The sequence below is a fragment of the Electrophorus electricus genome, chromosome 13 (genome assembly GCF_041902795.1).
Source record: "Electrophorus electricus isolate QZ-2024a chromosome 13, ASM4190279v1, whole genome shotgun sequence".
Taxonomy (NCBI): domain Eukaryota; kingdom Metazoa; phylum Chordata; class Actinopteri; order Gymnotiformes; family Gymnotidae; genus Electrophorus; species Electrophorus electricus.
In genome coordinates, this window is record NC_137509.1 from 18,761,271 (window position 1) to 18,774,687 (window position 13,417).

The window sequence follows — 13,417 nt, forward strand, 5'->3', positions numbered from 1 at the left end:
TTCAAGCTATCATGTTCAAATTTGAAGTGCAGTGAATAATTAACTCAAACTATCTGTTAGCACCTGGGAATAGCAGATGCTGTACGTTTTTTTTGCATCACTTTCATTTACTCTCCAACTCACATGCCTGAATGTGAAGTGCAGTGATTCATCAAAAAACTGTCTGTTAGTGCCTCCGTATACCAGATGTTGTAAGCTTTTATTGCATCATTTAATTTACATTCAAGATAACATTCTAGAATGTCAAGTGCAGGGATTAATAAAAAAAATTGTCAGATTGGTCTTTGATCATATTTGCTATGATTAGGAAATTTGAGTAAGTGTTTAAGGCTTACGGCCACACCAGCTTGAGAACGCCCAATCTCATCTGACCTTGGAAGCTAAGCAAGTTTGGGCCTGGATATTACTGAGGTGGGACCCTACCTAGGAATACCAGGTGCTGTAAGCTTTTCTTGCATCACTTTAATTTACTTTCAAGCTGACATGCTCAAACGTGAAGTGCAGTGATTAATAAAAAAAACTATCTGTTAGCACCTGGGAATAGCCGATGCTGTAAGTTTTTTTTGCATCACTTTCATTTACTCTCCAACTCACATGCCTGAATGTGAAGTGCAGTGATTCATCAAAAACTATCTGTTAGCACCTTAGACTACGAGATGCTGTAAGCTTCTCTTGAATCACTTTAATTTACTGTCATGATGACATGCTAGGATGTGAAATGCAGTGATTAATTAAAAAAACTATCTGTTAGCACCTGGGAATAGCAGATGCTGTAAGTTTTTGTTGCATCACTTTACTTTAATCTGCAACTGACAAGCTTGTATGTGAAGTGTACAGATTAAATAGAAATATTTTAGTACCAGGGAATAGCAGGTGCTGTAAGATTGTATTGCATCCCTTTAATTTATGTTCAAGCTATCATGTTCAAATTTGAAGTGCAGTGAATAATTAACTCAAACTATCTGTTAGCACCTGGGAATAGCAGATGCTGTACGTTTTTTTTGCATCACTTTCATTTACTCTCCAACTCACATGCCTGAATGTGAAGTGCAGTGATTCATCAAAAAACTGTCTGTTAGTGCCTCCGTATACCAGATGTTGTAAGCTTTTATTGCATCATTTAATTTACATTCAAGATAACATTCTAGAATGTCAAGTGCAGGGATTAATAAAAAAAATTGTCAGATTGGTCTTTGTTCATATTTGCTATGATTAGGCAATTTGAGTAAGTGTTTAAGGCTTATGGCCAAACCATCTTGAGAACGCCCAATCTCATCTGACCTTGGAAGCTAAGCAAGTTTGGGCCTGGCTAGTACTGAGGTGGGACCCTACCTAGGTATACCAGGTGCTGTAAGCTTTTCTAGCATCACTTTAATTTACTTTCAAGCTGACATGCTCAAATGTGAAGTGCAGTGATTAATAAAAAAAACTATCTGTTAGCACCTGGGAATAGCCGATGCTGTAAGTTTTTTTTGCATCACTTTCATTTACTCTCCAACTCACATGCCTGAATGTGAAGTGCAGTGATTCATCAAAAACTATCTGTTAGCACCTTGGACTACGAGATGCTGTAAGCTTCTCTTCAATCACTTTAATTTACTGTCAAGATGACATGCTAGGATGTGAAATGCAGTGATTAATTAAAAAAACTATCTGTTAGCTCCTGGGAATAGCAGATGCTGTAAGTTTTTGTTGCATCACTTTACTTTAATCTTCAACTGACAAGCTTGTATGTGAAGTGTACAGATTAAATAGAAATATTTTAGTACCAGGGAATAGCAGGTGCTGTAAGATTGTATTGCATCCCTTTAATTTATGTTCAAGCTATCATGTTCAAATTTGAAGTGCAGTGAATAATTAACTCAAATTATCTGTTAGCACCTGGGAATAGCCGATGCTGTACGTTTTTTTTGCATCACTTTCATTTACTCTCCAACTCACATGCCTGAATGTGAAGTGCAGTGATTCATCAAAAAACTGTCTGTTAGTGCCTCCGTATACCAGATGTTGTAAGCTTTTATTGCATCATTTAATTTACATTCAAGATAACATTCTAGAATGTCAAGTGCAGGGATTAATAAAAAAAATTGTCAGATTGGTCTTTGATCATATTTGCTATGATTAGGAAATTTGAGTAAGTGTTTAAGGCTTACGGCCACACCAGCTTGAGAACGCCCAATCTCATCTGACCTTGGAAGCTAAGCAAGTTTGGGCCTGGATAGTACTGAGGTGGGACCCTACCTAGGAATACCAGGTGCTGTAAGCTTTTCTTGCATCACTTTAATTTACTTTCAAGCTGACATGCTCAAATGTGAAGTGCAGTGATTAATAAAAAAAACTATCTGTTAGCACCTGGGAATAGCCGATGCTGTAAGTTTTTTTTGCATCACTTTCATTTACTCTCCAACTCACATGCCTGAATGTGAAGTGCAGTAAATCATCAAAAAACTGTCTGTTAGCACCTTGGACTACGAGATGCGGTAAGCTTCTCTTGCATCACTTTAATTTACTGTCAAGATGACATGCTAAGATGTGAAATGCAGTGAATAATTAAAAAAACTATCTGTTAGCACCTGGGAATAGCAGATGCTGTAAGTTTTTGTTGCATCACTTTACTTTAATCTGCAACTGACAAGCTTGTATGTGAAGTGTACAGATTAAATAGAAATATTTTAGTACCAGGGAATAGCAGGTGCTGTAAGATTGTATTGCATCCCTTTAATTTATGTTCAAGCTATCATGTTCAAATTTGAAGTGCAGTGAATAATTAACTCAAACTATCTGTTAGCACCTGGGAATAGCAGATGCTGTAAGTTTTTTTTGCATCACTTTCATTTACTCTCCAACTCACATGCCTGAATGTGAAGTGCAGTGATTCATCAAAAAACTGTCTGTTAGTGCCTCCGTATACCAGATGTTGTAAGCTTTTATTGCATCATTTAATTTACATTCAAGATAACATTCTAGAATGTCAAGTGCAGGGATTAATAAAAAAAATTGTCAGATTGGTCTTTGATCATATTTGCTATGATTAGGAAATTTGAGTAAGTGTTTAAGGCTTATGGCCAAACCATCTTGAGAACGCCCAATCTCATCTGACCTTGGAAGCTAAGCAAGTTTGGGCCTGGATAGTACTGAGGTGGGACCCTACCTAGGAATACCAGGTGCTGTAAGCTTTTCTTGCATCACTTTAATTTACTTTCAAGGTGACATGCTCAAATGTGAAGTGCAGTGATTAATAAAAAAAAAAATCTGTTAGCACCTGGGAATAGCCGATGCTGTAAGTTTTTTTTGCATCACTTTCATTTACTCTCCAACTCACATGCCTGAATGTGAAGTGCAGTGATTCATCAAAAACTATCTGTTAGCACCTTAGACTACGAGATGCTGTAAGCTTCTCTTGAATCACTTTAATTTACTGTCAAGATGACATGCTAGGATGTGAAATGCAGTGATTAATTAAAAAAACTATCTGTTAGCACCTGGGAATAGCAGATGCTGTAAGTTTTTGTTGCATCACTTTACTTTAATCTGCAACTGACAAGCTTGTATGTGAAGTGTACAGATTAAATAGAAATATTTTAGTACCAGGGAATAGCAGGTGCTGTAAGATTGTATTGCATCCCTTTAATTTATGTTCAAGCTATCATGTTCAAATTTGAAGTGCAGTGAATAATTAACTCAAACTATCTGTTAGCACCTGGGAATAGCAGATGCTGTACGTTTTTTTTGCATCACTTTCATTTACTCTCCAACTCACATGCCTGAATGTGAAGTGCAGTGATTCATCAAAAAACTGTCTGTTAGTGCCTCCGTATACCAGATGTTGTAAGCTTTTATTGCATCATTTAATTTACATTCAAGATAACATTCTAGAATGTCAAGTGCAGGGATTAATAAAAAAAATTGTCAGATTGGTCTTTGTTCATATTTGCTATGATTAGGCAATTTGAGTAAGTGTTTAAGGCTTATGGCCAAACCATCTTGAGAACTCCCAATCTCATCTGACCTTGGAAGCTAAGCAAGTTTGGGCCTGGATAGTACTGAGGTGGGACCCTACCTAGGAATACCAGGTGCTGTAAGCTTTTCTTGCATCACTTTAATTTACTTTCAAGCTGACATGCTCAAATGTGAAGTGCAGTGATTAATAAAAAAAACTATCTGTTAGCACCTGGGAATAGCCGATGCTGTAAGTTTTTTTTGCATCACTTTCATTTACTCTCCAACTCACATGCCTGAATGTGAAGTGCAGTGATTCATCAAAAACTATCTGTTAGCACCTTGGACTACGAGATGCTGTAAGCTTCTCTTGAATCACTTTAATTTACTGTCAAGATGACATGCTAGGATGTGAAATGCAGTGATTAATTAAAAAAACTATCTGTTAGCACCTGGGAATAGCAGATGCTGTAAGTTTTTGTTGCATCACTTTACTTTAATCTGCAACTGACAAGCTTGTATGTGAAGTGTACAGATTAAATAGAAATATTTTAGTACCAGGGAATAGCAGGTGCTGTAAGATTGTATTGCATCCCTTTAATTTATGTTCAAGCTATCATGTTCAAATTTGAAGTGCAGTGAATAATTAACTCAAACTATCTGTTAGCACCTGGGAATAGCCGATGCTGTACGTTTTTTTTGCATCACTTTCATTTACTCTCCAACTCACATGCCTGAATGTGAAGTGCAGTGATTCATCAAAAAACTGTCTGTTAGTGCCTCCGTATACCAGATGTTGTAAGCTTTTATTGCATCATTTAATTTACATTCAAGATAACATTCTAGAATGTCAAGTGCAGGGATTAATAAAAAAAATTGTCAGATTGGTCTTTGATCATATTTGCTATGATTAGGAAATTTGAGTAAGTGTTTAAGGCTTACGGCCACACCAGCTTGAGAACGCCCAATCTCATCTGACCTTGGAAGCTAAGCAGGTTTGGGCCTGGATAGTACTGAGGTGGGACCCTACCTAGGAATACCAGGTGCTGTAAGCTTTTCTTGCATCACTTTAATTTACTTTCAAGCTGACATGCTCAAATGTGAAGTGCAGTGATTAATAAAAAAAACTATCTGTTAGCACCTGGGAATAGCCGATGCTGTAAGTTTTTTTTGCATCACTTTCATTTACTCTCCAACTCACATGCCTGAATGTGAAGTGCAGTGATTCATCAAAAACTATCTGTTAGCACCTTAGACTACGAGATGCTGTAAGCTTCTCTTGAATCACTTTAATTTACTGTCAAGATGACATGCTAGGACGTGAAATGCAGTGATTAATTAAAAAAACTATCTGTTAGCACCTGGGAATAGCAGATGCTGTAAGTTTTTGTTGCATCACTTTACTTTAATCTGCAACTGACAAGCTTGTATGTGAAGTGTACAGATTAAATAGAAATATTTTAGTACCAGGGAATAGCAGGTGCTGTAAGATTGTATTGCATCCCTTTAATTTATGTTCAAGCTATCATGTTCAAATTTGAAGTGCAGTGAATAATTAACTCAAACTATCTGTTAGCACCTGGGAATAGCAGATGCTGTACGTTTTTTTTGCATCACTTTCATTTACTCTCCAACTCACATGCCTGAATGTGAAGTGCAGTGATTCATCAAAAAACTGTCTGTTAGTGCCTCCGTATACCAGATGTTGTAAGCTTTTATTGCATCATTTAATTTACATTCAAGATAACATTCTAGAATGTCAAGTGCAGGGATTAATAAAAAAAATTGTCAGATTGGTCTTTGTTCATATTTGCTATGATTAGGCAATTTGAGTAAGTGTTTAAGGCTTATGGCCAAACGATCTTGAGAACGCCCAATCTCATCTGACCTTGGAAGCTAAGCAAGTTTGGGCCTGGATAGTACTGAGGTGGGACCCTACCTAGGAATACCAGGTGCTGTAAGCTTTTCTTGCATCACTTTAATTTACTTTCAAGCTGACATGCTCAAATGTGAAGTGCAGTGATTAATAAAAAAAACTATCTGTTAGCACCTGGGAATAGCCGATGCTGTAAGTTTTTTTTGCATCACTTTCATTTACTCTCCAACTCACATGCCTGAATGTGAAGTGCAGTGATTCATCAAAAACTATCTGTTAGCACCTTGGACTACGAGATGCTGTAAGCTTCTCTTCAATCACTTTAATTTACTGTCAAGATGACATGCTAGGATGTGAAATGCAGTGATTAATTAAAAAAACTATCTGTTAGCACCTGGGAATAGCAGATGCTGTAAGTTTTTGTTGCATCACTTTACTTTAATCTGCAACTGACAAGCTTGTATGTGAAGTGTACAGATTAAATAGAAATATTTTAGTACCAGGGAATAGCAGGTGCTGTAAGATTGTATTGCATCCCTTTAATTTATGTTCAAGCTATCATGTTCAAATTTGAAGTGCAGTGAATAATTAACTCAAACTATCTGTTAGCACCTGGGAATAGCAGATGCTGTACGTTTTTTTTGCATCACTTTCATTTACTCTCCAACTCACATGCCTGAATGTGAAGTGCAGTGATTCATCAAAAAACTGTCTGTTAGTGCCTCCGTATACCAGATGTTGTAAGCTTTTATTGCATCATTTAATTTACATTCAAGATAACATTCTAGAATGTCAAGTGCAGGGATTAATAAAAAAAATTGTCAGATTGGTCTTTGATCATATTTGCTATGATTAGGAAATTTGAGTAAGTGTTTAAGGCTTACGGCCACACCAGCTTGAGAACGCCCAATCTCATCTGACCTTGGAAGCTAAGCAAGTTTGGGCCTGGATATTACTGAGGTGGGACCCTACCTAGGAATACCAGGTGCTGTAAGCTTTTCTTGCATCACTTTAATTTACTTTCAAGCTGACATGCTCAAACGTGAAGTGCAGTGATTAATAAAAAAAACTATCTGTTAGCACCTGGGAATAGCCGATGCTGTAAGTTTTTTTTGCATCACTTTCATTTACTCTCCAACTCACATGCCTGAATGTGAAGTGCAGTGATTCATCAAAAACTATCTGTTAGCACCTTAGACTACGAGATGCTGTAAGCTTCTCTTGAATCACTTTAATTTACTGTCATGATGACATGCTAGGATGTGAAATGCAGTGATTAATTAAAAAAACTATCTGTTAGCACCTGGGAATAGCAGATGCTGTAAGTTTTTGTTGCATCACTTTACTTTAATCTGCAACTGACAAGCTTGTATGTGAAGTGTACAGATTAAATAGAAATATTTTAGTACCAGGGAATAGCAGGTGCTGTAAGATTGTATTGCATCCCTTTAATTTATGTTCAAGCTATCATGTTCAAATTTGAAGTGCAGTGAATAATTAACTCAAACTATCTGTTAGCACCTGGGAATAGCAGATGCTGTACGTTTTTTTTGCATCACTTTCATTTACTCTCCAACTCACATGCCTGAATGTGAAGTGCAGTGATTCATCAAAAAACTGTCTGTTAGTGCCTCCGTATACCAGATGTTGTAAGCTTTTATTGCATCATTTAATTTACATTCAAGATAACATTCTAGAATGTCAAGTGCAGGGATTAATAAAAAAAATTGTCAGATTGGTCTTTGTTCATATTTGCTATGATTAGGCAATTTGAGTAAGTGTTTAAGGCTTATGGCCAAACCATCTTGAGAACGCCCAATCTCATCTGACCTTGGAAGCTAAGCAAGTTTGGGCCTGGCTAGTACTGAGGTGGGACCCTACCTAGGTATACCAGGTGCTGTAAGCTTTTCTAGCATCACTTTAATTTACTTTCAAGCTGACATGCTCAAATGTGAAGTGCAGTGATTAATAAAAAAAACTATCTGTTAGCACCTGGGAATAGCCGATGCTGTAAGTTTTTTTTGCATCACTTTCATTTACTCTCCAACTCACATGCCTGAATGTGAAGTGCAGTGATTCATCAAAAACTATCTGTTAGCACCTTGGACTACGAGATGCTGTAAGCTTCTCTTCAATCACTTTAATTTACTGTCAAGATGACATGCTAGGATGTGAAATGCAGTGATTAATTAAAAAAACTATCTGTTAGCTCCTGGGAATAGCAGATGCTGTAAGTTTTTGTTGCATCACTTTACTTTAATCTGCAACTGACAAGCTTGTATGTGAAGTGTACAGATTAAATAGAAATATTTTAGTACCAGGGAATAGCAGGTGCTGTAAGATTGTATTGCATCCCTTTAATTTATGTTCAAGCTATCATGTTCAAATTTGAAGTGCTTGAATAATTAACTCAAATTATCTGTTAGCACCTGGGAATAGCCGATGCTGTACGTTTTTTTTGCATCACTTTCATTTACTCTCCAACTCACATGCCTGAATGTGAAGTGCAGTGATTCATCAAAAAACTGTCTGTTAGTGCCTCCGTATACCAGATGTTGTAAGCTTTTATTGCATCATTTAATTTACATTCAAGATAACATTCTAGAATGTCAAGTGCAGGGATTAATAAAAAAAATTGTCAGATTGGTCTTTGATCATATTTGCTATGATTAGGAAATTTGAGTAAGTGTTTAAGGCTTACGGCCACACCAGCTTGAGAACGCCCAATCTCATCTGACCTTGGAAGCTAAGCAAGTTTGGGCCTGGATAGTACTGAGGTGGGACCCTACCTAGGAATACCAGGTGCTGTAAGCTTTTCTTGCATCACTTTAATTTACTTTCAAGCTGACATGCTCAAATGTGAAGTGCAGTGATTAATAAAAAAAACTATCTGTTAGCACCTGGGAATAGCCGATGCTGTAAGTTTTTTTTGCATCACTTTCATTTACTCTCCAACTCACATGCCTGAATGTGAAGTGCAGTGATTCATCAAAAACTATCTGTTAGCACCTTAGACTACGAGATGCTGTAAGCTTCTCTTGAATCACTTTAATTTACTGTCAAGATGACATGCTAGGACGTGAAATGCAGTGATTAATTAAAAAAACTATCTGTTAGCACCTGGGAATAGCAGATGCTGTAAGTTTTTGTTGCATCACTTTACTTTAATCTGCAACTGACAAGCTTGTATGTGAAGTGTACAGATTAAGTAGAAATATTTTAGTACCAGGGAATAGCAGGTGCTGTAAGATTGTATTGCATCCCTTTAATTTATGTTCAAGCTATCATGTTCAAATTTGAAGTGCAGTGAATAATTAACTCAAACTATCTGTTAGCACCTGGGAATAGCAGATGCTGTACGTTTTTTTTGCATCACTTTCATTTACTCTCCAACTCACATGCCTGAATGTGAAGTGCAGTGATTCATCAAAAAACTGTCTGTTAGTGCCTCCGTATACCAGATGTTGTAAGCTTTTATTGCATCATTTAATTTACATTCAAGATAACATTCTAGAATGTCAAGTGCAGGGATTAATAAAAAAAATTGTCAGATTGGTCTTTGTTCATATTTGCTATGATTAGGCAATTTGAGTAAGTGTTTAAGGCTTATGGCCAAACCATCTTGAGAACGCCCAATCTCATCTGACCTTGGAAGCTAAGCAAGTTTGGGCCTGGATAGTACTGAGGTGGGACCCTACCTAGGAATACCAGGTGCTGTAAGCTTTTCTTGCATCACTTTAATTTACTTTCAAGCTGACATGCTCAAATGTGAAGTGCAGTGATTAATAAAAAAAACTATCTGTTAGCACCTGGGAATAGCCGATGCTGTAAGTTTTTTTTGCATCACTTTCATTTACTCTCCAACTCACATGCCTGAATGTGAAGTGCAGTGATTCATCAAAAACTATCTGTTAGCACCTTGGACTACGAGATGCTGTAAGCTTCTCTTCAATCACTTTAATTTACTGTCAAGATGACATGCTAGGATGTGAAATGCAGTGATTAATTAAAAAAACTATCTGTTAGCACCTGGGAATAGCAGATGCTGTAAGTTTTTGTTGCATCACTTTACTTTAATCTGCAACTGACAAGCTTGTATGTGAAGTGTACAGATTAAATAGAAATATTTTAGTACCAGGGAATAGCAGGTGCTGTAAGATTGTATTGCATCCCTTTAATTTATGTTCAAGCTATCATGTTCAAATTTGAAGTGCAGTGAATAATTAACTCAAACTATCTGTTAGCACCTGGGAATAGCAGATGCTGTACGTTTTTTTTGCATCACTTTCATTTACTCTCCAACTCACATGCCTGAATGTGAAGTGCAGTGATTCATCAAAAAACTGTCTGTTAGTGCCTCCGTATACCAGATGTTGTAAGCTTTTATTGCATCATTTAATTTACATTCAAGATAACATTCTAGAATGTCAAGTGCAGGGATTAATAAAAAAAATTGTCAGATTGGTCTTTGATCATATTTGCTATGATTAGGAAATTTGAGTAAGTGTTTAAGGCTTATGGCCACACCAGCTTGAGAACGCCCAATCTCATCTGACCTTGGAAGCTAAGCAAGTTTGGGCCTGGCTAGTACTGAGGTGGGACCCTACCTAGGAATACCAGGTGCTGTAAGCTTTTCTTGCATCACTTTAATTTACTTTCAAGCTGACATGCTCAAATGTGAAGTGCAGTGATTAATAAAAAAAACTATCTGTTAGCACCTGGGAATAGCCGATGCTGTAAGTTTTTTTTGCATCACTTTCATTTACTCTCCAACTCACATGCCTGAATGTGAAGTGCAGTGATTCATCAAAAACTATCTGTTAGCACCTTGGACTACGAGATGCTGTAAGCTTCTCTTCAATCACTTTAATTTACTGTCAAGATGACATGCTAGGATGTGAAATGCAGTGATTAATTAAAAAAACTATCTGTTAGCTCCTGGGAATAGCAGATGCTGTAAGTTTTTGTTGCATCACTTTACTTTAATCTTCAACTGACAAGCTTGTATGTGAAGTGTACAGATTAAATAGAAATATTTTAGTACCAGGGAATAGCAGGTGCTGTAAGATTGTATTGCATCCCTTTAATTTATGTTCAAGCTATCATGTTCAAATTTGAAGTGCAGTGAATAATTAACTCAAATTATCTGTTAGCACCTGGGAATAGCCGATGCTGTACGTTTTTTTTGCATCACTTTCATTTACTCTCCAACTCACATGCCTGAATGTGAAGTGCAGTGATTCATCAAAAAACTGTCTGTTAGTGCCTCCGTATACCAGATGTTGTAAGCTTTTATTGCATCATTTAATTTACATTCAAGATAACATTCTAGAATGTCAAGTGCAGGGATTAATAAAAAAAATTGTCAGATTGGTCTTTGATCATATTTGCTATGATTAGGAAATTTGAGTAAGTGTTTAAGGCTTACGGCCACACCAGCTTGAGAACGCCCAATCTCATCTGACCTTGGAAGCTAAGCAAGTTTGGGCCTGGATAGTACTGAGGTGGGACCCTACCTAGGAATACCAGGTGCTGTAAGCTTTTCTTGCATCACTTTAATTTACTTTCAAGCTGACATGCTCAAATGTGAAGTGCAGTGATTAATAAAAAAAACTATCTGTTAGCACCTGGGAATAGCCGATGCTGTAAGTTTTTTTTGCATCACTTTCATTTACTCTCCAACTCACATGCCTGAATGTGAAGTGCAGTGATTCATCAAAAACTATCTGTTAGCACCTTAGACTACGAGATGCTGTAAGCTTCTCTTGAATCACTTTAATTTACTGTCAAGATGACATGCTAGGATGTGAAATGCAGTGATTAATTAAAAAAACTATCTCTTAGCACCTGGGAATAGCAGATGCTGTAAGTTTTTGTTGCATCACTTTACTTTAATCTGCAACTGACAAGCTTGTATGTGAAGTGTACAGATTAAATAGAAATATTTTAGTACCAGGGAATAGCAGGTGCTGTAAGATTGTATTGCATCCCTTTAATTTATGTTCAAGCTATCATGTTCAAATTTGAAGTGCAGTGAATAATTAACTCAAACTATCTGTTAGCACCTGGGAATAGCAGATGCTGTACGTTTTTTTTGCATCACTTTCATTTACTCTCCAACTCACATGCCTGAATGTGAAGTGCAGTGATTCATCAAAAAACTGTCTGTTAGTGCCTCCGTATACCAGATGTTGTAAGCTTTTATTGCATCATTTAATTTACATTCAAGATAACATTCTAGAATGTCAAGTGCAGGGATTAATAAAAAAAATTGTCAGATTGGTCTTTGATCATATTTGCTATGATTAGGCAATTTGAGTAAGTGTTTAAGGCTTACGGCCACACCAGCTTGAGAACGCCCAATCTCATCTGACCTTGGAAGCTAAGCAAGTTTGGGCCTGGCTAGTACTGAGGTGGGACCCTACCTAGGAATACCAGGTGCTGTAAGCTTTTCTTGCATCACTTTAATTTACTTTCAAGCTGACATGCTCAAATGTGAAGTGCAGTGATTAATAAAAAAAACTATCTGTTAGCACCTGGGAATAGCCGATGCTGTAAGTTTTTTTTGCATCACTTTCATTTACTCTCCAACTCACATGCCTGAATGTGAAGTGCAGTGATTCATCAAAAACTATCTGTTAGCACCTTGGACTACGAGATGCTGTAAGCTTCTCTTCAATCACTTTAATTTACTGTCAAGATGACATGCTAGGATGTGAAATGCAGTGATTAATTAAAAAAACTATCTGTTAGCTCCTGGGAATAGCAGATGCTGTAAGTTTTTGTTGCATCACTTTACTTTAATCTTCAACTGACAAGCTTGTATGTGAAGTGTACAGATTAAATAGAAATATTTTAGTACCAGGGAATAGCAGGTGCTGTAAGATTGTATTGCATCCCTTTAATTTATGTTCAAGCTATCATGTTCAAATTTGAAGTGCAGTGAATAATTAACTCAAATTATCTGTTAGCACCTGGGAATAGCCGATGCTGTACGTTTTTTTTGCATCACTTTCATTTACTCTCCAACTCACATGCCTGAATGTGAAGTGCAGTGATTCATCAAAAAACTGTCTGTTAGTGCCTCCGTATACCAGATGTTGTAAGCTTTTATTGCATCATTTAATTTACATTCAAGATAACATTCTAGAATGTCAAGTGCAGGGATTAATAAAAAAAATTGTCAGATTGGTCTTTGATCATATTTGCTATGATTAGGAAATTTGAGTAAGTGTTTAAGGCTTACGGCCACACCAGCTTGAGAACGCCCAATCTCATCTGACCTTGGAAGCTAAGCAAGTTTGGGCCTGGATAGTACTGAGGTGGGACCCTACCTAGGAATACCAGGTGCTGTAAGCTTTTCTTGCATCACTTTAATTTACTTTCAAGCTGACATGCTCAAATGTGAAGTGCAGTGATTAATAAAAAAAACTATCTGTTAGCACCTGGGAATAGCCGATGCTGTAAGTTTTTTTTGCATCACTTTCATTTACTCTCCAACTCACATGCCTGAATGTGAAGTGCAGTGATTCATCAAAAACTATCTGTTAGCACCTTAGACTACGAGATGCTGTAAGCTTCTCTTGAATCACTTTAATTTAC

The 13,417-nt window shown here is 36.9% G+C and overlaps 5 non-coding genes and 10 pseudogenes across 5 annotated transcripts; all 15 read left to right on the forward strand.

The window, feature by feature from the left end:
• Positions 1–329: 329 nt before the first annotated feature.
• On the forward strand, positions 330–448 carry LOC145648774 (5S ribosomal RNA; annotated as a pseudogene).
• A 790-nt stretch (positions 449–1,238) lies between these two features.
• LOC145650005 (5S ribosomal RNA) lies at positions 1,239–1,357 on the forward strand (annotated as a pseudogene).
• A 790-nt stretch (positions 1,358–2,147) lies between these two features.
• Positions 2,148–2,266, forward strand: LOC145647774 (5S ribosomal RNA). Its single transcript, XR_014116383.1, has one exon. It is a non-coding gene; the product is annotated as a 5S ribosomal RNA (ribosomal RNA).
• Positions 2,267–3,057: 791 nt separating this feature from the next.
• On the forward strand, positions 3,058–3,176 carry LOC145648055 (5S ribosomal RNA; annotated as a pseudogene).
• A 790-nt stretch (positions 3,177–3,966) lies between these two features.
• On the forward strand, positions 3,967–4,085 carry LOC145648124 (5S ribosomal RNA; annotated as a pseudogene).
• Positions 4,086–4,875: 790 nt separating this feature from the next.
• LOC145647073 (5S ribosomal RNA) lies at positions 4,876–4,994 on the forward strand (annotated as a pseudogene).
• A 790-nt stretch (positions 4,995–5,784) lies between these two features.
• LOC145650120 (5S ribosomal RNA) lies at positions 5,785–5,903 on the forward strand (annotated as a pseudogene).
• Positions 5,904–6,693: 790 nt separating this feature from the next.
• LOC145648775 (5S ribosomal RNA) lies at positions 6,694–6,812 on the forward strand (annotated as a pseudogene).
• Positions 6,813–7,602: 790 nt separating this feature from the next.
• Positions 7,603–7,721, forward strand: LOC145650006 (5S ribosomal RNA; annotated as a pseudogene).
• A 789-nt stretch (positions 7,722–8,510) lies between these two features.
• On the forward strand, positions 8,511–8,629 carry LOC145647787 (5S ribosomal RNA). Its single transcript, XR_014116385.1, has one exon. It is a non-coding gene; the product is annotated as a 5S ribosomal RNA (ribosomal RNA).
• A 790-nt stretch (positions 8,630–9,419) lies between these two features.
• On the forward strand, positions 9,420–9,538 carry LOC145648056 (5S ribosomal RNA; annotated as a pseudogene).
• Positions 9,539–10,328: 790 nt separating this feature from the next.
• LOC145647288 (5S ribosomal RNA) lies at positions 10,329–10,447 on the forward strand (annotated as a pseudogene).
• A 790-nt stretch (positions 10,448–11,237) lies between these two features.
• LOC145647798 (5S ribosomal RNA) lies at positions 11,238–11,356 on the forward strand. Its single transcript, XR_014116386.1, has one exon. It is a non-coding gene; the product is annotated as a 5S ribosomal RNA (ribosomal RNA).
• Positions 11,357–12,146: 790 nt separating this feature from the next.
• LOC145644058 (5S ribosomal RNA) lies at positions 12,147–12,265 on the forward strand. Its single transcript, XR_014116107.1, has one exon. It is a non-coding gene; the product is annotated as a 5S ribosomal RNA (ribosomal RNA).
• Positions 12,266–13,055: 790 nt separating this feature from the next.
• On the forward strand, positions 13,056–13,174 carry LOC145647810 (5S ribosomal RNA). The gene has a single exon (XR_014116387.1). It is a non-coding gene; the product is annotated as a 5S ribosomal RNA (ribosomal RNA).
• The last annotated feature ends 243 nt before the right edge of the window (positions 13,175–13,417 follow it).